This window comes from Fundulus heteroclitus, chromosome 2 (genome assembly GCF_011125445.2).
Source record: "Fundulus heteroclitus isolate FHET01 chromosome 2, MU-UCD_Fhet_4.1, whole genome shotgun sequence".
Lineage (NCBI taxonomy): Eukaryota > Metazoa > Chordata > Actinopteri > Cyprinodontiformes > Fundulidae > Fundulus > Fundulus heteroclitus.
Window position 1 is genome coordinate 25273127 of NC_046362.1, and position 21340 is coordinate 25294466.

The 21340-nt window shown below is 37.8% G+C and overlaps 1 protein-coding gene across 2 annotated transcripts in view; it reads right to left on the minus strand.

Annotated features, from left to right (window-relative positions):
- Window positions 1-16522, minus strand: part of rassf7a (Ras association domain family member 7a) — a 51721-nt gene extending 35199 nt beyond the window's left edge. Inside the window, exon 1 of one of the 2 annotated variants that reach the window (XM_036151463.1) lies at window positions 16462-16522. The gene's annotated coding sequence lies outside the window, so the exon portion shown is untranslated. Of the gene's footprint in view, window positions 1-10127; window positions 10214-16461 lie in introns of those variants that run through there. The other variant, XM_036151461.1, reaches the window with a different exon arrangement.
- Between the last annotated feature and the right edge of the window lie 4818 nt (window positions 16523-21340).

The following is a 21340-nucleotide window of genomic DNA, read 5'->3' on the forward strand; positions in this document are numbered from 1 at the left end:
TATATATTATTAAGCAATATGTTATAAAATTACTGATAAATGAACAAGAAATAGCTTATATTAGTTCTAAATGTTTGAACGTTAAAGCTAAAGTTGGTAATCCTGTTCATAAATACTTAGTTGTACTGGGTTAATGGTCTTTCAATTCTGAAAGTAGTCAATACATTATGCATTCAGAAAAAAAGTGGTTAAAAAATTGAATCTCTATGAGAGCTGTAGGCCTGTAAAAACTCTGTCTATCCTACTTTGTATCAGTAAACAGGTCTAAAGGGAGATCAGAACCACATTCATTAGAACAACGTTGTTATATAGCTTTTCACTAAATCATAAAAAAAAAAAGAATAAGTGATATTTGAGTAATTTTACAATGGTTTTCTCTCTAAATTCCCAGAAAATGTGGAGAAATGAACTAAAGTGACATGTAAACAGGGGTGAATTGGTCTGTTTCCAGGTAAGACATCCGAGTAAGCCAGAACCAAATGGGAACAGCTGAGTACAAAATAGGGGTATGAAAAGGTGAAGGGCGAATTGACCTTCAGGCAAATTCACTATACCATGTGTATTTTGCCGTTAGTGCCTTGAATATAATATGAGATTTATCTCTCAAAAAATACATAAAACTATAATATGACTTTATTAACCATCACTAGAGAAATGAATTATGGAAGAAAAGTTTTTTTTCCTATATCTGGATCAGGGGTTGGATAGAGGCAAATTAATTTTCTCTTGGAGATCTCTTAGGTTAATATCCGACTGGTTATTTTACTTATTTTGCTTGGTTTCCATTGTCAGGTCAAGCACATAAGAGAATACAGAATAAACTACCTCTCACATACAAACAATGAAGAAAAAAATATTTAGCAGATATAAAATAAAGAATTTCTAATGTCAGTTTCAAACATATACTTGTAAAACTATAAACTGTATTTCTGGATCTATAATGCATTAACTAAACACCAGAAGGCCATCAAGACTAATTAGCCGTTCTCCATTTTTTCCCCCCTAATCCATTTGCTGTCAGATTGTATTTTCAGCAAACTAATGAGCCCAAGCAGCCACAGCACCTGATAACCAGTGTGCACATTGCATAAAGCAGAGGTTTTCCAAAAATAGATGGCCGGCATTAATTGCCATTAATTAGATGAGCTAAATCATCCAAACAAAAGACTTCCGCGAAGAATGCTGCAGCTTTTAGACGGGCTGAGTCACAGAGGCCCATCGAGTGTCAGTTCACAGCTACGTGGACTGCTCCACTGTTCTGTCTATAAAGCAAAGCTTTTGGCACGTCTAAGAGCTGTGTTGTCAGACAAACCCCTTAAACAACTCGCTCAAATCATACCGAGAGGAAGAACCTCCCGAGGCAGGGTTTAAGTACCAAAGTCCATAGCGAGAAAAAAATCTAAGGTGCCAAGCCAAGGTGACATTTTAACAGCAGGGTATTAGGGAAGTAACCACACTTTACGGGCCCAGGCAGGCTTATATGATTCTCCTACGTCACATTCAGTTCATTTAAAGAAGAGGGAGGGGTATTATGATCCAGAGGATTATCAGTCCAAAGCCTCAGAGATTTTGCTGACACCTTCCAGGCATTCCTCAGGGCACCTCCCTCGGCTGAACCCCCCCCCCCCCCCCCCCACACTCACCAGACCCTCCCTTGTCAAACTCCACATATCATCCCTCTTTTCTGTGGGACTGAAACACAAACCCTTTTCTTCCCCTCCTCCAACCCTCCCTCTGCATTCAGGAAAGAAGCCGGAGTGAACAATGACAAGAATTTAACCCTATTCACAAAAAGCTGAAAATACTGTTTTTACATGAAAATGTATTAAAAAAAACAACTAGTTCAATTATGGAACTTAGTTAATACCTGAACGAGTGTCTAACAGTGGTGAGCCCAGGTTAACTCCATTCAGATGAGTCAAAAAGAGGCTCTGAGACAAAGAAATTGTCTGCTTGAGTATGGGCGTGTTGAGTGAAGCAGAAAAGGGGGACTTTGTCATTATTCACCAACACTGAAAAGCATTAAAGTTTCCCTTAAAGATCCTCCAATTTTTTTTTTTTAGTTGACCCAATTCATAACTTTATCTATTTGTTCAGTCTTTCGCTAAATACAACCTTCAACAGGTGGGCATTAGGGACTAAAAGCCTAAAACGAGGACAAAGGAAGGACTGGAAACAGCGGCTCTATTCTGAAAAGCATTTAAAAATCCCAAACATACGCTGACACTGGTTTTCAAGCGACTAAAGGTCATGCCAAACAAGTCTAAATAAAGCACTGATGTCTCATTATGGTCAGACCACTACTGCTACTTTAGAAGTTTAGCTGTGTCTTGTATATCATATAATGACAGGATGGTGTTTACCAGCTAAGGTGATTGGCAAGTTAACATGTAGCAAAACCTTAAGACCTGACAAAGACGTTTGTTTTCCTCTCAGAAACCTGCCTCGAGAGGAAGTTCATGGTTTGAAAGCATTGCAAGTCAGTAGGATTTTACTTTACCAACAAGAAATGGTGAACCAGGGCAGTTGTCCACCTGATTTAAACGTCTCAATCCCAGTTAAAACCTATAAAAAAGTGTTTGTTGGTCTGGTAAACATCACATACATTACATTTTTTTCTCTTTTATGTGTTAACTGTACGTGCTTCATACATAGCAGTCACTATTAAAAAAACAATCCTATTGCTCTCGTGTGACCTTTTGTTGCATTTTGAAAGGCTATTTAAAAAGAAATAAAGAAAATTGTGATTTTTTTTCTAATTTCAAGTGAATAAGATAAAAGCAGCTAGCTTGGGGGCAAAACAGGCCCGGAATGATCATTTCATCCACTTTTTTTAAGCCAGAGATTTCTCCAGCCACCCTCTGGATGCTAAAGTCACTTTCTCGGAGAATTCGCTGTCTCTTGAGATAACGCTGCACCATTAGTGTCACACGGTGCCGTCCTGTGCTGTTGCTATCTGCAAATGGGAATAGGATAAAACGAGCTTAAGCAGAAAGCTGGGACTGTCAGAAAGACCTCAGCTTTCCAGCCAAAGATGGGTCGCTGATGACAGGCCCAATAGTGTCTTTCACTCTTTCCTGTCTGCTGCCCCATGCAAGAAGTGCCACCTCTCAAAGAACAAAAGGAAGTGGATTCAATAAGACTGCCACGAGCGTCTGCTCCACGTCCAAGCACAGGATTTCCCTGAAGAAAGACACACAAACGTACGTCCACTGAGAGACATAACGCGTGACTTAGGATCTGCAACCTGAGAAATAAACGAGGATCTGAAGAACAAAAGCCCAGGGAAGTGGGGCTCTGTTTGGAGAGGAAATTTGGCTTTATTAAGAGGAGAGCTATCAGGTGGGTGGGGGTCAAAGGTGAGAGGTGAAAAAAGAGCTTTGCAAGCCCACCCTAAACACACTTACTGACACCCAGCCAACCTGTCTCCACCAGAATCAACCAGCTCCACTTTGTTACCAAACATGTTTCTGCAGAGACATCAGTTTTTCAATTTCTGTTAAAATGTATTCTTTTGCAGAGGAATACATTAACTTTTTTTTCTATTCAGGAGACAATAAAGAACATGTGAAAGAAGTGGTCTAAATAGAACTGGAAAAAAGTAAGCAGTGGTTTAGAGTAAATTAACTATCCCTCAATCTTGATAAATCTTATTTCATGGTATTCGGTGATGGTGGCAGAAATTCTGAACTATCTCTGGATATAGACTAAAACCGAAAGAGTGAGTTAAGCTTTTGGGTGTTATTATTGACGAAAATATTTCCTGAAAAATCGCATATTAACGGTGTAAAAACAAAAATGGCTAAAATAATTGCTTGGTTATATAAAGTAAAAGATTAATTGAATACAATGCACTTTATCTACCATATAATTCTTTGATTGTTCCATATCTGACTTATTTCATAGAAATATGGGGAAATACATATAAAACATACATAAAAATTAGTTTTCATTTTACAAAAAAGGGCAATAAGAATTGTAAGTGGAAGTTGATATAGACATCCATCAAATCCATTATTCTTTGAATTACAGTTTTGAATTAAAATTTTGTGATTTAGTCGATTGCAGTATTTGGAAGCTTATGTGCAAATCTCGTGCAACATGTTTACCAAGTAATAGCCGAAAGACATTTGGAAAAAAAGGCAAAGTAATTATAATTTAAAAGGTTGTGAAATATTTGTAAAACCAAGGTCTAGAACTAAAGTACTGGAGAGACGTGTTTCTTTGTACGGAGTTAGTTTATGAAACAGTCTGGAGAAAGAAATTAAAAAAAGCTAAATCAACTAATGTGTTTGGAAAAAGACACAATGTTAAGAAAATATAATGAATAGGGTGAAATTGTTTTCGTTCTTTGAGCTTGATATAAATGCTCAGAAATGAAATGAAGGCGTAACTTAAGAAATGTTCACATAGCTGTTTGTAAATCAGCTGCTGGTCGGCCTGCCGCCGATTTTGTGTCCGATGTTTGTCATTATTGGCTTAACTGTTTTTGTAAGGGGGCAGATAAACTAAGATTTTTTTCATACTGCTCCTTTTCGTTCAGATGTTATAAGTTGTATTGTGTTTGTATTGTTTTGTGAAGAATGAAATACATTTTCTAAAACTATAAACAAAACTATTCATCCTCCATGTCCACCGTCGTCCTCCCAGTTTTTAATGCTGTTTACCTTACTAATCTGTTCCAGGTCTGTACTGAGTGTCTATGGGACAGAACAATCCGTCCAATGTAAACACCTGCAGGAACAACAGCCTTTAAAAGCTTTCACTGCAGCAGGCCTGTCGTCTCTTTCCTCCAGTGGCTTTACAGGATCAAAGCAAAGCTGGAGCCGTGTTACAGCTAGCATGTCTTTTGTACTTACAATCATACACTCTAAGCACACACACACAAACACACACAAGGACAGAAAAAAAATGAGTGCTTGCACACACGAACGCATGATGATGCTGGCTCACAATAGAGATGGATCTCTTTAATCATGGCATTCTAATAACAGACATTTTAGTTAAAAGTACTGAGTGAATGCATAACCGATTTGCCAGAGTTTCAAGCACAGGCACTTTAAGATGGGTTGAATTTTAACTAGGCCGGTGAGACTGCCATTACCGTCTCTATTCAGGTTCAAGTGTTCTTGAGTGCGCGCTTGAGGGGGCATGAGCATGAGACTGAATTAATGACGTGTGTGTTTGTCGACGGATATGCCGGATTATTAATCAGCGCTTAGACAAAGGCCATATGTGTGCAAGTCATTGCGTCTCTCCCACATGTCCCTTGCAAATTCTGCTCCGCGCTGGCATAAAACACAACCAGAAGGAATGTCAGGATTGTCGGGTCAGCAGCGGTGACATCATGGCAGCCAGTCAGAGGCGACAACAAGACCACAGCGCCAGTTTCCACCTGGTTGCATCAGTAATACAATACCAGACCGTGGATCAATGACACAAGGTCCAACCCGACTTCCTGCTCACGCCGACTCTTTAGTCATTTAATATGAACTTAACGAAAACAGAGAATTCATAGCCCTAATTCATAAACCTCATTGCCCTTATCCAATCCTACATCTTAGTTGAAAGTATCTTAAAGTAAAAGGCCATAGGGGTATTTCATTTTCAATAACTGTGTGATTATCATTAAAAATGAGGTCGCATACAAGAAATTTATTTTTTTTAATGCATGATTTCACAAATATTATTTCTGAAAAGTGAACATCCTGATCCCCTGATGTAAGAGCAGGTTGTAAGGGTAGACAGTAAATGGACGATGGCGAACAAAAAGATTTGATCTATTGATTTTAGTATACACTATTCTGGATGAGCAAGTTTTAACAGATTATGTCATGGAGTCTTAATAAATAAATAAATAAACTGATGTGCTCTTTACCTAAAGAATACAGCAGTGACAGAGGAAGAGTTCCTGCTTATGGCATTTCAGGCTTAAAGCTTTTAGCCAAGTTAACAACTGATGAGGCAACATCGAGCGGTGAAAAGGATAACGGTCATCTTCAGAACTTAAATCTATTTAAATCTTTCTCTTTAATGGTTTTCATTTAATTGTTTCCCACACGTGCTCACCACTGGTAAAACGCCATATTCTGCTGGTGTCACCTCAGTTATTGAGACACAGAGGCACAGCAGTCACACACCTGACGTGTAAATCCACCGTGGAGCGCATTAGTCGTCCAAAGCAATACTACAATGTCTCCAAGTCCCCTGCACAGAATGCGAAAGTTGTGTTGCTGCAACGGTGAATCATATCCAGTCAAATCACAATTGCAAAACCAATTGAAAACCTGACAGCGGCATTTTGTTTTATAGTGGGAAAACTATATGTTACGTTAGTTTCATTCATTTCCAGCCTCAGTCCGGACAACTTGATTAACTACTGCCTGATACCAATAAACCTCCCTGAACAAATTTTTGCTGAATAAATACAGATAAGTTATATTGCCTTTCCATTCAAATATGATGTTTGGGTTTTCAAAATAAAAGCTAAAAAGAAAAGAAAAAAACTTTGACATATTGGCTTCCGGGGCTGCACAGTGGCACAGTGGGTAGCGCTGTTGCCTTGCAGCAAGAAGGTCCTGGGTTTGAGTACACCCCTGGGTCTTTCTGCATGGAGTTTGCATGTTCTCCCTGTGCATGCGTGGGTTCTCTCCGGGTACTCTGGCTTCCTCCCACAGACCAAAAACATGACTGTTAGGTTAATTGGCTTCTCCAAATTGTCCTTAGGTGTGAGTGTGTGCGTGAATGGTTGTTTATCCTGTTTGTCTCTGTGTTGCCCTGTGACAGACTGGCGACCTGTCCAGGGTGTACCCCGCCTCTCGCCCAGTGAACGCTGGAGATAGGCACCAGCACCCCCCCCGCGACCCCATGAGGGATAAAGCGGTTCGGAAAATGGATGGATATTGGCTTCCATTGATTTCTAAATGTAGTTGGAAGATGGTTAGGTTTAATCAAATGAGTCAACTGAGCTTGACTTTCATTTCTTTGTTTAGAATTACTTTGGACGGGACCTAAGGGATAAAAAATCCCAACATTTCCACACTTTTGTGGTAGATAGAAAACGACAAAGACTTGCCATCCTTTACAGGGGTAGTCTGGCTGTTTACTTGTCAGTCCGGGAGTAAAGTGCCAATAGACTGAAGCTAGCTTGTGCCAAGCGTCTAAGTTCAAAGAAGTGCGCAGGTCATCTGATAAAGTGCACCTGAGGGAGGTTTCGGGAGTCAGATTCAAGAGTTGCCACGGTAACCAAACATAGCTGCCGCCACCTGGTTGGTTGGGACGAAGACAGGGAGCTCAAAGGACACCACTTGAGGACGATAGCTGTGCCAGAAAACCCTCTCAAAGCTGCACAGTTCTTGAACAGAAGCCTCATTGTGTCCATGCCATGACGAGTGGAGAAGGGATCATGTCCAGCTGTTGAATCTTTCATAGAAATAAATAAATAAATAAATAAATAAAGACACTGTTCAGCTCTCATTTAGGAGAAATATCACTAAATATCACTAGAAATATAATCTAGTCTCTGGATATCTTTATGTGGATTTAGTGCCGAACTCTAGCCAAAAGAGAAACTACTTTGTTGGAAACTCAATGGTTCTAACACACTGAAAGTATAAAAAGCATCAACAGATCAGTAAAGATCTGAAGTAAATCAATTTTTAAGCAAGTCAGCAGAGTCAAATTTACTAAATTTAGTCAAGATCCTGTCAGGAGTTATGAAAATTAATATCAAGAAATGTGAGATCTTATGTCACAGAATATCGACTGCCTACTACTATTGATGACTAAATGTGTGCTTGGCTTCAGCTCTTCCCAGCATCTTACTTCTGCCTGTCACAGATAATTTGTTTAAAAATGAAATTGATTTTTTTTTTTGTTAAAAAAAGAAGTTGATCAATGATTTATAAACAATGAGACGTTGGCAAAATGCCGACACATCCATTTATTGTCTGCAGCCACTTTTTCCTTGTTACGGTTGCTTTGTGGTGGTGGTGGTGGTGGTGGTGGTGGAAGAGGGGTATATTCCAGCCCTCACACAGAAACTCAAAGGTCAAACAGCAATGCACGGACACACTCACTCCTAAGACCAATTTGGAGAGACCAATTCAGCTAATGTGCATGATTTTAGGCTGTGGGAGGAAGCCAGAGCACATGGAGAGAACCTACATGTGCATTGGGAGAACAGGCAAACTCCAGGCAGAAAGGTCTTGGACACCATGCATCTCATTTCAAAGTTACAAGTTGGAAAGATTAAATGGAAGCCATATTGAGGAGGGCATTCCAACTTGGAAAGTCAGAGATAAACTCCCAGATCAGATTGAATATGGCTGCTGTGCATAAGAAACAGTAAAAGCTGTAGACATTGCCCTTATACGTGCACCTTTGACAGTTTGTCTCTCAATATCCCATACCACCCGACAATTCCAATCTGTAAAAATCGATTCCTGACTGTTTGAAAACATAATATGTTGTTACAGATTTCCGTTGGTAATCGTATATAGGCTGGTTACGGAGCACAATAGATAAATCCCACTGGGTTTCAGAACTGCAACTTAAACAGACTTAAAGTAGTCATGGCATCATTTCAAGATCAAAGCTCTTAGGTCTGAGACAAATTGAACATAGTATTTTTCAGTCTTAGTTTAAAATATGGTCCATTTGGCTCTACCAATGAGTGCCATTAGTGCTGTATGGTATCAGAAAAACATGTCATCTTCGATATTATTAATAAAAGTCACAATAATTATATGACTTGCATTAAATGAACAACTACAGTACTCATCTCTGCTGTTTAAATGTCAGACGGCTTTGAGTTTATTGCAACATACCACAGACCCAGCTTAGGAGTACCATAGTATTGATAAAAAGAGGTAAAATTTACTTCAATCCAGTCATTTCTCTGTGATACTGATATTATGCACACTGATATGGAGATGACATTAACTATGCAGTACATTAGGGTGGATATGCTCAATATTGCTAACTGCGTTTTGCACTTACCGGTTGAATCCCATTTCACCACTACCCCAGTTTGGTAGTGCTAGATCTGTGTTGTTATCATTCATGGAAGGAAGCTTACATTTCCTGATCCTTTTTTGTGCTGTAGGATGATAGTAAAGGACTAGAACTATCTTGTCCTTATGATACTTATGATATGTCCCAAGTGTTGTTGTTTTTTTTTACAAAATAAATGCCAATTACCTCAGAATTGTAAAATCTGCACCGTATTTCATTATCCAAAATATTAAACGCTCAACACAGGTACAGTCACAGCAAGTTTGATGTAATGTACAAATGAATTTGTTTGGTGTCATTGTTACCTACTGTTTCGCAAATATAATACATTGAACAATACATTGCATTTCCTAAAAATATTTTAAATGCACAAGACTTTGTCATGTGCCAACGACAGCTGATGATGTTTCAGCTTTCAGGTGAAGTGGTTTCCCACATTGTGACTTTGAGCGTACGCCACTGCTTTTAAGGTATGAGTCTGCTGATTAAACTATCATGAAATAATAATAAGACTAAATGAAACTCAAGACATTCAAAACCATTTGGAATATTATCAAAAATAAATGTAAATTCTTTGTGTAATAAATACTTATACAGCCATATTGGTATGCAGCTGCTCTAAACTGATTGGCTATTCCTTCATAGCCTTTTTCCCCCCTAAATGATGTTACAGTAATGGTTAGTTAAGCTGCTGGTTGTCTCATCACTTTCTTGTTAAAGGTATATAAGCAGTATTGCATCACATCAGAGACTTATGGGAAATAACAAAGCAGCACGTTTCAGACCAACACCACACGACATACAAACTACTGATTCCATGTGTCAGTACTTTTTATTTAACTTTAAACTAGAATATATGTGTGTCCTATCATGAGGAAACAAATCTACATGGTTTCACATGACTGGGTCAGAGTTATAATAGTTAAATGATGCGGTAACTATGACAACTGAACGAAGGACCGATTCAACTATAAAAAGCTTGAAACAGCTGTTCTGGTTGCACTCCATTCTCTATTTGTTTTAGTTTTGATACTAAAAAAAACAACTTCAGCCTCATGTTAAGCGAGAGAAGCTCAAACGCAATTACAGCAAAACACATTTGTTTAACTCACCTCCTGCAATCTAATAGTCTGTATGAGGGCCCTTCTGATGAGAAGAGGAGGAAGAGCGAGAGGAGGAAGAGCGAGGAAACTCTAGGACTGTCTGTGTCTGTGTCGTTCTCACATGCTACCTGATCCACCACAACAGGCTGCAGTGTCAGGGAGACCGGCTCAGGGCAATGCGGAGGGGAGGGGGGCAGCTGCGGAGAAAGGCAAAGCGGTGCCGCCATTCTCCCCCCGTCACCTTGGAAACCAACGCTCTTTCAAAGAAAGCCGGCCAATGGCAAACACCGGCAATTGTGTTTTCGGACAAAAAGTCACATGACTGCCCAAACACCACTCCCTTCTTTCATGCGCTTTAAGAGAGGAAGATAAAAAAAAAATGAAAAAGAAGGGAGGACTTTTTGGGCCGGAAGTGCATTTCATTGTAAAACAAAAATATAGAGGGAGAGAAAACCAGAAAACTGAAAGTTTAACTTTTATTTTATTGATTTTTTACATCTATGACTAAGATTTTTTATTCTTTCTTGCAATAAAAAATCCCCTGCACTTTTTGTAATCGGTAGTCTTGGTATTTCTAACACCTATTTACATAGTAAAGATGTCAATTCTGTGATCACATCAAATGCTAGTTAAATATCCAAGTAACTATATGATATATATTATAAGGAAAATAATATTTAAAATGCATTGTTTGCTACATGTATTACAACAAAGGAAAAAACAGACATTACACATTACTTTCCATTACTCTTCCAAAAGAGATAATGAATAAACATGCGTGAGTGTTTCTCCTAATAAAATGCTGTATTATCTTCAATGGATGAGTAGGAAAGACAGTATAATAATACCGCATAATACTTACAGTATTATAATCTTGCATAAAAGTATAAACCATTTTCACACTTCAACAACTATAAATAAAAAAGTGTAAGTATTTTAAAAGCACTGATAAAATCACTACATATTATGCATTATTGCCGTTAATGATGATATCTATTACACCTATTTTGTTGTTCTGGCCTCGATAAATTAACTTAAACAATCATGTGGAGAAGCCGCCTTCTACATTTAGTGCAAGCTTTCAAGTGTACAAAATTGATAATTTTTGCTTCTCTGTTCTTAAATCTAACATAAGCAAAATGGTCTAATATCATTTGTGGAATTGGTTGGGCTATCTGCTCATGTAGCCTGCAACCAGTTGGCTGTCTGTAGTCTTAAAACAGTGATATTCTCAAAAGAGTGATGAGATGAGCTCTTTTACTTTTCATGCCATGACAATTGATACTTTTTCCGATAGAAAATATTTTCAAACAGATGAATTTATTATTTTTTAATAAGAGCAGAGAGGCTCTTTGTCTTTGATACTAGATTACCGTAATGGTAACAGGGATTTCTTTTTCCCGTTTAGAAACTATAACTAGTTAAGACATTGTTATACCTTAATAATTGTAACTCGCCCAAGTCTAATTCATCCATTACAATACATTGGTTTAAAATACTGTGTCAGTTTTGTCTTGTAAAAAACGTTTTTAAGCAAGCTGCCTGTTAAAGCAATGCACCATATTGAACCGTATTGCAGATCACAATTACCAAGTTTGTTGTTAGGTTTTGTTTTTTGTTACTGTCAATCACATGTTGCTTCTTTCAATCATTTGGAACAACAATAGGAAACCTTTGTAGAAAAGCTGACGCTGAAACTGACCTTAGACCCAAAAGACTTCAGTCTGACATCAACATTCAAACAACCCCAAAGCAAAGCATATACCAGGCCAAAAAAAGGCCAATGAAGACAGATCAGCTGGAAAAACCAGTGAGACAGAAATCTCTTCTGGTTGACTAATATGGTCCAAAACCAGCAGAAAACTTAAGACGGAGAATATTGTGAATTCTGATTCTTTTTCATGTTAAGCTTTACCTTCTAAATTGTTGTTTTAGCATTGTTTGCCTGCGAAGACAGTGGGTGAGGCCAACATATGTGTTTTTTTTGTTTTACGGTTAGTAAGCAATACTAAGCATGCATCATTTCCAACCTGCTACAGGGATGCATTTGATGAAGCTTTGCTGAGAGGTCCAAATATAGTCAAAAGAAAGATCAGATGGGTGCATTTTCTTTGTTTAAAACTGCACAACAGGTTTCCACCTTATTGAAGACTGCCCTCTAAACCACAGCCATTTTAATTTCTTTTTTTAACTTTGCTGAATAAATATTCAAAGCTGCAAAGCCATGTAATTTGACATTTGTTAATGTACACATCAGTGAGCTACTCTGGTTGCAGACAATGTTTTTATGAAAGATTATCACGTCCTGTTGGCGTATTAGTTATTATTTTGCTGTTTTACTCTTTGTTTTTGCTCAGTTTGTTAGTAAATAAAGCCTTTTGTGAATATTTATAACAATGGAACACTATCTGAATGGACGCTTGGAGTATATAGCCTTATTTTATCATAATCAACTGGATTTTGGTCTTTTTGTTATACCCATATAACATGGGTATCTACCTTTAACATGAGCTGCAGAATACACTCGTTACAAAGGACGATTTATTGAGCTTTACAGTTCACTCTGGCATGTGTCTGTGATGGTACTCTATTATAGTAAAGCTTTCCCACGTAAATGTCCAACAAAGCTAAGAGACAATGAAGTCTTCAAGCTTTAGGGTCGATGGCTTTATTGCTTAGGCTGAAATCACACACCTAACTTTCTTGGCAATATACTCACAGCACTTGAACGCAGTGATTTTCCTTGTAATACCTTGCCTCAGTTCTAGTAAATTACCCTTCTTCGGCTGAGGCAGCCAGGTTTAATTCTCAGAAAAAAGCAATTAGAAAAAGGAGATAGGGGGAGGGTGGGGGTCCAATTGCCTCTAGAGCATAAATTGAGACACGATAAAACTGACAAGAACAGTACTTATTGTGCTGCCAATAGTTGCAGATCTAACCTCTAGAGGAACACCTGAGGATTTACGATCCTGTAGCTAGCAGGCATATACAGGATCCTAGTTGGATACTAGGTATGTTTTGGCTCCAGGCTTACAGAAGATTCTTGGGATACTCTTGCGGATGTAGCATTCAACCTGGGATTAGATCTACTTCAAAAATTGAGACCATATAGAGCTTAATTACAGTAACACACCATGCACACAGTTGATCTTTGCGTTCACAAAACAAAGCATGTCCATTTATTTGGCTTAAAACAGCAACATACTAGAAAACCAAAAAGAAAGTCAAACAGGCATCAGTGTTACATTGCACGGTAGCGAAGCCAAGTCAAAAACGGCATTCAAAACTAATTACAAGGCAAGATGCTGCCTAAGTATAGCTCCCTTCTATGAGAGCCCGGCACATATTTGCAAGACGTGAAGATAATTTTACAACCCAAAAAAGGCACAGATGAAACCAGATATAGTACAAACACTTCAAAAAAGACTATTCCCCATTTCCTTCTCACTGTCTTCCAGAAAAATCATCAACTCTACCTTTAATTAGTTTTAAAGCTAATTGGGCCTCATTCCAAATTATTTAAAACAAACCTTTGTTTTCCATCCTTAGTATTTAGTTTGTAAGTGTATTCTTGTTTTCTGTTCTTTTCTATTATTGGAATTATTTAATATCTTACTATCTTTAGTTTCTTAGTCCATTTGTGTTCATTAATCTCTCTCTGTTAGCTTCCCAGCTTTCCCAGCTGCTCTACATTTCCTCTGATTAGCACATCTGGTTCTTTTTTTCATTTCCTACACCTGCCTCAGTATTTAAGCTCTTGGTCTCTCATTGTTCTCCGCTGTTAAACTGTTTGGTATTCCATGACTCTGTGTTGCATGTTAATCACCTGATCACCATGACCAGTTCCTCCTGCGGTTCTCCTTGTAAGCTTACGTTTTCTTATTTTGTCATTATTAAAAACTCTGTTTTTGCCTCACCCACTCTTAGTATTTGGGCCCTTCGCTAAGACAAAATGACATTATCTAAGTTAGTGACAAAGTTAATATTAAACACATAAAAAAATGTTTGTTTTTATATTGGACACAAAAAATCTTATTTATTGTCAAGAAGCTGAATAAATTAGTCAGAACAAAAGGAATTTGGTCTGTGGATAGTACAATGATGCAATCAAACTCTTTGTGGCACTTCTCTTTTGATTCCAGTGTAATGACGAAAGATCTGCTGCTTTCTGAGAGAAAAAACATTGTATTTTTCATGCAGGGCCAAATCTATTTCAAGCATGGGCATTACTTTGCTCCTGTTGAACGTTATTTTCTCCAATCATCTCCACTTTTCCATAAATGTTTTCCTTTTTTCACTTTCAACAGAGATTAATTAAATGTAAAAGATATAGTTATGGGAGAGAATGACAATAATTTGTTATGTCAAAAAAAGGGAACCAAATCATAGGGTAAAATAGAGGAAGTAGGACAGAAAAGGTAAAAGCCGACAGAACAAGTACACCAAAATATGAATGGGAGGAAACGAATGAGTTCCCCACGAAAACGGAAGGCACAACAGATAAGACATACCTATCATGCTATAAATCTATTTTGTTTGTGCAGTACTAGTAAAGTACTGTACATTTTTGTAGAATAAATCATGATATGGTGGAATCTTTGGTGTGTTAGCTTTAAAGGTTAGCTTTAAATCTTTTTAAAATTTGATAGTGTGTACTTTCTTTTTAGTGTGACTGTAGAAGCATTTAAGGACATTTTAGGTAACAGCTATGTAATAAAGCAAGTCTTAGTAGGCAAACACAAGCCTAATTTTGTGTGCTGCTGGTTAGGGACAGGTCCATATGAGATTCTAGGTGTATAACCTGTGGTATCATGGTATTTGCAAAACAAAGGAAAAAAAAAACTGTGACCATTCAAACTGCAATAAAAATATTATAACATTGATAATTATACCTATGATAATATCAGAATGTTAAACAATATCTACTAATAATGCCAAAAGTAATTTATTCATTTATTATTTTATTTATTTATTTTTTTTAGCTGTTTTGCAATTTTCAAAGTAGCACAGGTTTAATAAGCTGATGTTAGCAGGTTAATTATCAAGCCTTCTGGTAGCAAGCCTGAAGTCTGCTACTAAACAACAAGCCTCAGCTTGCTCACAACTGTAGTTTTAAAACATGGTTACCCTTGATAAGGGTGATAGGTGGCGCTCCCTTAGTTTCCACACCATGACTGTCTCTGTTCCTATAGCAGCTGGGAATATTCCCATTGCAATGTAAACTGTTGTAAATGAGAGAAATGTGTAGCCTTTTTTTCAGCCTGCTGACTGGCCGTGCACAGCAGCAGAAAGGGAAAGGGATAGTGCTGTGCCACACTATGTTTCTTACAGATGAGGAAAAGACATTTCTAAAAGTAATCCTTTAAAAAAAACAAATGTCATTCCAGTTTGTATATACTGTGTCTTTCACTGGATAAGGCCCATAAAATGTAAACTTTATGCATAACTTACTATTAGCCTATTGTAATTTATATGTATAAAATAAGCCTATATGAATAGGGTGCCTAACTCTTGCCCTAGCCCAGGGTCCCAAAGTCTCTTAAAACCGGACATGGATATGAAGGAAAACTTTACCTAATTTGAAACCATAACTTTTAAAAACATTGGTATACCTCGGTGATAACTGACCCCTTCATACTAATTGTAAATGTATACTTTGTGTGGTTAATAAGACTGGACATTTAGTACATAGCTACTCCTTATAAAATGACTCAACAGATTTCTGAACATGCAGAATAGTACTCTTTGTTATTTGCACTGAGGCTTTGTCACTTTGGACAGTATATTAAATGGCTTATGAAATTTACTGTTCATCTAGAATAAACCAGTTACCACCAGACATTAAAAAATATATATATATAATTACAGTTTTCTGAGTGCGTTCAAGGATTTTATGGTACAGCAGCATTATGTTGTCTTTAAATGTGTATAAAATGATTGTTAATGAAATTTCTTTCACTCGAACGTACTAAAACAGGATTATGTGTTGTTTTAAATCGTAATGGGGGGAGGCGGGTGTCAACAGCTGCAAACTGTCAAAATATCGAGTCAATTTTAACTAAATTTAGGTTAAATTGTACGGAAGCGTAAAATTGTACCTTTTTAACACTGCAAAATAAGAGTTAATGTCAAGCACCCCAGTTGGTCAGTTCTACGTGAACACCTGGTTATAACAGGTAATGTGGAGAAAGTAAAGTTTTGCACGCAGTTCATAGTGAGACTGCGCAGGTGCCCCCGGCTTTCAAACACTTGTTGCATCCTTTGCACGTTGAGGGTTAAACACCAGCTCAGTTTTACGCATCTCCGTTAGAAAACACAACCAGCAGCTACATCAGACACTTACGCAGTTCCCGTCGAAGACTCGCAGTTCATCGTCCTTCTCGACGCGTAGAGTTTTAATCGCGGGATGCTGGAAATGCAAACGACACAACTTCCGGTCAGCAACGTCGAATTAAAACGTTGCAAACAATGACGTAATTGTTTTAAACTGCACCGGAAAAAAAAAAAACACATCCGAAACTCGCTAACTTGTGTGCTCATCTCAAAAATATTTTTTTACAGGACTAACCAAACAAAATACCCTGTTACCATGGCAGCAGCAGGCTCTGCTGGAAGTGTTTTGATGTACTGATAAAAAGCTGGTTCCGCACGTGACGTGGGCTAAGTCGCTGAATAAAGTTATGGCGTTCTGACTTAATATGAAGGGAAACAATTTTTGGGTTTATTGAATAATATAAAGACAAACTTCCCTCCGTGAAACTACTTTTTATTTGGCTGCTTAATAGAGAAGACACATAACTCCACAATCGCATTCAAAAATATGAAAACAATCAACCTGACTGGATAGCTGGGTGAGATAATAGCACGTTGAAGTGGAACATGTTTGCATTCCACTGGGCTTACATCTGAAATCCGCCCCTTCTTGACTAAATTAGATTTTATCTGAGGTTGTGGCAGCTGAAGTTATTCCCATGTACCAATGTGGCAAACATGTCACGTGTTTTAAGCCAACAAAAAGGGAAAGCAGCAGGGCATAAATGGCAACACACGGACTGCTGCTGGTACTTCTACTGCGAATACAAAATCTGAACTGTGACATACATTTTTATTCAGCCTCCTTTTGAAAGATTCTATGAAATCCACTGTAGCCTGTGGCTTTCCAAGCTCACCTAACCCATAAATGGAACCCACCTAAATATAATTTCAGTATTTCTTAGAGAACATTGGTGAAGAAACAGCATTATAGAGACTGAGCAGCACAATGCCAAACAATCCAGCCAGAAAGCTGTTTAAAGCAGGGTTAGGTCATAAAACAGTATCCCAAGCTTCAAACATCTAATTGGGCACTGTTGTATCTATATTCTGCAAGAGTAAGACAAACCTTCCAAACTCATCCAAGACGAGGCTGTCCGCCTGAACTGTGAGTCCAGGCATGAGAGCGATTATCAGAGAAGCAGCCAAGGCCCATAGTTACTTTGGAGCAGCTGAAGAGAACTGTAGCTCAGGTGGGAGAAACAGGGAAATTACAAGTCACACACTCCACAAATCTGGACTTTAAGGTGGGTGACAAGAAAAGAGCCATTGTTAAAACAAAACCATAACAAGTCTTGTTCCTTATTTTCAACAAGCCATATAGGGGAAACAGCAAAGATGCGGACGCAGGTGCTCTGATCAGATAAGTCTGAAAAGGAATATTTTCACATACTTTTAAAATGCGGTGAAAAACTAACACTGGACATCACCCTGAACACCCCAACCATAGGTTGAAAAAAGTTAATTATTTCAATCCTATCCAAGAGGCTAGAGCTTATCATTCCACATCTGGTAGATTTGGATCAAATGGGATTTGTATAAAATAGATACAGTAGACACAAGATAACTTAGGGAGAGCACTTCAACTGATAAGTCATTTTACATCAGAAAACATCACTGCAATGTTGGTCAGCCTAGTTGCCAAAAAGGGCTTTTTATTTGGTGAGTTGGCAATATCTTTAGGGTCCTTGCAAGACTTAGTTTAAAAGAAGATTTAATTAAATACATTAAAGCCTTTTATTCCTCTCCAACAGCAAGAATCAGATCAGGGTTAATGGGACCTTGTCACAAACGATCCATCTGGAAAGAGGGACACGACAGGGCCTCCTGAATCCCACTTTATTGGCGTTATTTACTTAACCCTTAGCTCACGCAATTAGAGAGGACTCTGAGATAAGGCGGATTATGATCAGAGGTGAGGAACGAAAGATTTGTATGCTTGCAGAGGATGTCCTGTGTTTTATTACAAAGTCTGATTCAAGTATCCTCAAGTTAAGGTCCCTGCTAAAAATGAATAATTTGCATTATCGATATAAAATAAATGTTCCAAAAATCTTAAACCCTCACATTTAATTATACACCCGATCGATTTATAAAAAGGGAATATGACCTCAAAGGAGACTCCCCCACACTAAAATATTTAGGAATAAACTGAACAATAGAAATATCAAAACGCTTTGAAAACAACTACTGTCCCATCAGTAAAGAAACCTGATATCTCTAGATGGACCTTCATCCCCCTAGATATGAGCAATAGAGCAAACTGAATGTCTTGCCATGTCTCCTTTATCTCTTCTAGCCATTGCCCTGAAGGTTCACTAGAAACAATTCTGTAAGGGGAATAGGTGTATTTCAAGGTTCATTGGGGAAAAGTAGATGGCCTTTGGTACAGTTTAAGACAGTGCAGCGGAAAAAACGAAGACAGAGCCTTGCCGTTGCCTATAGGATTATTATTACGCTGCACGATTGAATCGCTTAGCATACTGATGCATTCCAAATTATGAAGCTAAATGGATATCCCTGGAAATTACACAGACAGATGCTCCAGTGCAGTCAAGGTTCAGAAATAAAGATCAAGCTGAAAGTCAATAAAACATCCTGAATTGATGGACCACGTTTGATTTTAAGATGCAGTTTAAGATATTAATAAGATGGACCTGGAGAAACAGGGTAGAACACAATCCAGAATTCAAACCTGCAAGGTTGGACTGGGGCTTTGAACAGCAGGTCAGGAGAGGTATCGCATAATTTTGTTTTGCTCACTTCAAATGGTAAATTTCTGAGTTACAAGACAATTTTGGACACATTTTGTTTGGGACAGTAGGATTTTTTTAGATACCTGCAAGTTAGAGACTATTATAATAAAAAAATTCTAATCAAAGAAGAAAAAGAATACAACATGATTTCTATATTTCACCATGCAGACAAAAAAGATGATGAAAAAATTGGTCTCAAGAATATATAAACTCATACAAGGCTCTAAGAACCACTCTACTATTTACATCAACAAAAATGGTAGAAGGAGTCAGAATCTCAAATGTCAGAAGAGAACTGGTTGGAAATATGTAAGCTTCAAGCTCCCAAGGCAAACTCAAGATCATTGAGGGAGTTCGACTGGACTCATGTAATAAGATTTTTCATTACTCCTAAAACAACAGCACTGCAAACAAGCATGCAGAGTTGTAGTTTCTGTCGGAGACTGTTTGAAACTTCTATGGCTAACCATTACAACATCTTTTGGGCCTGTCCAAAAATGGACAGGAGGACGGTTTTTGATGAGATTAAAAAAAAATAATGAGGGTGGAGCTAGATTTTTCCTTCACTACCTTTTATTTTGGTAAAGTACCCGAAAAGAAACAGTCCTGCACAAGGATTAAATACCTCCTGAATATGTTGTTAGCAAGTAGCACAAAAGCTACTATACTATAACCCGAAAATGGCTGCAAATTGAACCTTCGACGTTGGACCCGTGGTGTGAAATTTTGAAAGAAATCTATTACAAGCAGAGACTTACATCCTTAAGAATGGAGTTGGTGAAATTTGCCAAATGCTGGGGAAAAGGGATTGTGTGTGCACTATGTATTGATTAGTCTGAAATGAAAACCATGATGTATGAAAAATCATATTGTAGACAAATGTATCTATTTGTCTGTTTGTTTTTTACTCAAACATCCATGTTCTCCATATGTTCCTTGTCTTTAATGCTCAAAAGATTAAAAAAAAAAGTTTGTTTTCATAATTGTGCCCGATTTGTTTTAGTTTATCACTAAGCTCACAGTACAATGCATTGGGCTTTGCCATTGTAACACAAAATGTTAGAAGAGTTTACTTGGGTAAGCCACTGTCAGTGTTTCATGTGCTCATTTTCCTTCTGTTGGTGCATTAAATCATGTCTATGGACTGCCGTAGGTTTACAAACATATGCCATAAAATTGACAGTCGGGTTCAGATATCAGATTTCTATCCCACTCCAAAGGATTTTGCCTTATTTGCTTGAAAAGAAGATAATCCCTTCCTCTCCTTGCCACTCACATCGACTGAAATGCATAACCCTGAACAACGCAACTTTTCCAGTATTTCAATTAGGCATTGGAAAATAATCATTAAGAAAAAAGTTTACACATTGCTTCTGATCTATTTTTTTTCTTTCAGTGTAACATTTATATCTTCAACTCTGACTCTGTTTAATTACTTTTTTTAATGCGGAAGAAAATTTGGCTTTGACATGAAGTATAATTGTGCTCCAAGTTGGTAATTAAATGTTAACAATACTGCAATAACTGTTCCTTTGAACTTGTGCAGCAAAAGTACAGTACAAATTTTAGTTTGGCATGGAAAGGGATGACGTGAGCAGACAGGATGAAGAATTCTGACTCAAGTGAACGTGCAGCAGCAAATTATACTATATTTATACCTTTCATTTCCCATTAAGTACCCTATGTCTCCATTTGACTGTAAAACTGTCAGCAGAAAATGAGTTACGAGAATTAAATTCTTCATGGAGACTGGTATGTTTCTTGAGGCACATTCTTGCAGTGCTGCGCGGACACCTTTTCCTAGGCCTGTCTGAACTCATACCAAAAGCATTTCCAGTTGTAACGCCTGAGTGAAAATAGAAGGGATCATTGCAAGTCAAGACGAAACGATCATAGTAAAATTGAATAAGCTGAGTTCTTCTCTCTTAATTGCCCACATCTGTCTTCGTGGCTGCAGCTACAAGAATGTGCAGCATTATTAGTGTTATGTGGAAAACAATTAGAACTTACCTGAACATGAACATAATTGGCTCCACTTAATGTCGTTTGGTAATTATTTTAGAAACATTTACAGTACATGTTGACATCTTGTATACCTTTGGAAAAGACGGAGTAGTTAACATTCATTAGAGGTGGGCTTTTTTCCCCTGTTTT